The following is a 2500-nucleotide window of genomic DNA, read 5'->3' as shown; positions in this document are numbered from 1 at the left end:
CGGCTTCAGGTAGAGAGAATGAAAAAGAGAGTGGAGAAAAGAATTGGATGGAAGCCTGAGAAGAGAAAGGAGAAGTTTTCATAGAGTGAGTATCCTCCAGGAGGCTTCACTCCGTCTGACTGGAACTGAAGTTAGGGAAAAGAAAGGACTGGCAGTGGGTCTGGGTGTGCATCTGCTGGGCTGCTCTCATGTTGTCTGAGGACTGAAGGACTGACTCCACCCCTCCTTATTTTCACTGCACCATCAAACACCTTTCATGTTCATTTCTGATGGCGGCGAGGTGTGTGCGCGTGCATGTGTGTGTGTGTGTGTGTTAGGGCATTCACCGAATATTCGAATATCAAAGTAAGTCACTATTCGACGTTGTTCACCGAAGTAGAATATTCGCCTTTTTTTTTTTTTTTTTTTCAATGCCCCTGGTGGATGAATTTGTTAATGTGCTAATGTGACTCGGTTCCGCAGATAAATATTGTGAAAATATATATATATTTTCACAATCGCCTCTTGCTTACTTAATATTTGACAGTTTGGCCAGTCCTGTCGAATATTCGACTATTTGAATACTTTGAGGTCGAATAATTCGAATACTAAAAATCACTATTCGTGAATGCCCTAGTGTGTGTGTGTGTGTGCGTGCGTGCGTGTGTGTGTGTGTGTGTGTGTGTGTGTGTGTGTGTGTGTGTGTGTGTGTGTGTGTGTGTGTGTGTGTGTGTGTGTGTGATGTTAGAAAAATCTATTAAAAAAGCATCATGTCAGGAGATAAGGACAAAGCCCACTTCGGAGGAAATAGTATTTCTTATATCGTCACTGTCGGGTGGAAACCTTGTACGTCCAAACCCGTTTGTTTTGTATTTATCATTTTAAAAATCTACAAGCGCACAATGCCTCGCGGTGCAAGGCGTTGTGTAGCTTGTAGATCGGCTGTTTTCACTACTTGTATGGGGAAGCAGGGCTCTACGTACTTCGTGAAAAAACGTACAAATTTTAAACTTGGAGATACGAGGTTTCTGCCCGACAGTGACGATATGCATGTTGTGTACAGTATACTGTGTATTTGCAGACATACCTTTTTACCCTCTGAGTTAATGAGAATTTGACTGTGTACCCTTTTCGCTTCAATGCTAGGCAAGTGTCTGGGAGGCTACCCTCGCACAGCTCCACACAAAAAAAAAGTCCAGGCAACCAAAGCGCACCAGTATGTTTGGCTAATCCCAGGGGCGTCACAAGGGGGGGGGAAATGGGACTGAGTTACTAGGGCCCAAGATGGAGGGGCCTGGAATTATTTTATACTTTAGCGATATTGAAAAATAGCAGACATACAAGCTCACAGCGCTCTGCAAGCTTGTAGATCTGCTATTTTTTAAAAGTCGTGAAAATTGAATATACATATTTTTGTAAGTGAACATTTGCAACTAAGATTTTGCTTCTGGGGGGGTCCCTGGAACTAAATATTTTGAGATGGGGTCCGTGGCCAAATACATGTCATTTTGGGGGTCCTTCACATGAAAAAGTATGAGCACCACTGATAAAGTCTGACATAGAAACATAGGTTTAAAAAAAAAAAAAAACTCAGAAGGATTTGAAATATTCAAAGACAAGCTCACGAGACTGTGATCTTGTATATCTGCTATTTTTCAATAGTTAAAGTACCCAGGGCCCAGAATTTGGTGCGACAACCCTGGCTAATCCTAACCGGGGGGACACAGTTCAGCGCAACATGCGGGGGATACGCGAAAGGGGCCTTTCCCCTGTGCGTCACGTTAATCACTCACAGCTGTCAACTTCCTCCCCAAAGTATTATCAGATGCTACTTCACCCGAGCGGGGCGAGATCCGCGCAAAGTCAGCGGCTGCATGTGCACGTGCACGAGCGCGCCGCGCGCGCACAAGAAACGTAAACACTCGGACGGCCCCGGACAAATAACCTTAGATCACAGACACATGGTGCCCGACAGAAACAGGCGCGAGCGTGCGTGCGATCAATTCACCGCGGAGAAACGAGCAACGAGGGCGAGCGAGGAGCCCATGAGAGGTAGAGAGAGAGAGAGAGAGAGAGAGAGAGAGAGAGAGAAGGCGAAGGCAAACAACCAGGGGTCCCCTGCGTGCCAAACGCACACACAAGGTTTATTTATGAATTTAATTTGTGTTTTTTTAAATAGGCACCTTGGCCGGCCGCCCTCGACCGGGGAGGGCAGCTAGGACCCGGCGGAGGAAAGCCGTGGTGCTCTCCGTAAATTAGAAGCAGACTTCTCCGTCTGTCTGTCCCCCTCTCTCTCTCTCCTCTCTCTCTCTCTCTCTCTCTCTGTCTGTCTGTCTGTGTCTCTCTGTCGCTCTCTTTCTGTATGTCTGTCTGTCTCTCTCTCTCTGTCGCTCTCTCTCTGTATGTCTGTCTGTCTGTCTTTCTCTATCTTTATGTCTGCATCTCTGTCTCTCCTTTCCTTGTTTTTTCTCTCTCTTTCGTGCTCACTGTACTTTTCCCTTTGTCCTCTGAGAAAGCGAGC

The 2500-nt window shown here is 46.1% G+C and overlaps 1 protein-coding gene across 1 annotated transcript in view; it reads right to left on the bottom strand.

Moving 5' to 3' along the window:
- cacna1g (calcium channel, voltage-dependent, T type, alpha 1G subunit) overlaps window positions 1-2500 on the bottom strand; it is a gene marked incomplete at both ends in the record, with an annotated part of 367943 nt that overhangs the window by 341501 nt on the left and 23942 nt on the right. The gene's annotated exons all lie outside the window — the stretch shown is intronic.

Source organism: Nannobrachium achirus (assembly GCF_963921795.1).
Source record: "Nannobrachium achirus genome assembly, chromosome: 18".
NCBI lineage: Eukaryota > Metazoa > Chordata > Actinopteri > Myctophiformes > Myctophidae > Nannobrachium > Nannobrachium achirus.
This window is presented reverse-complemented; position numbering and strand designations above follow the sequence as displayed.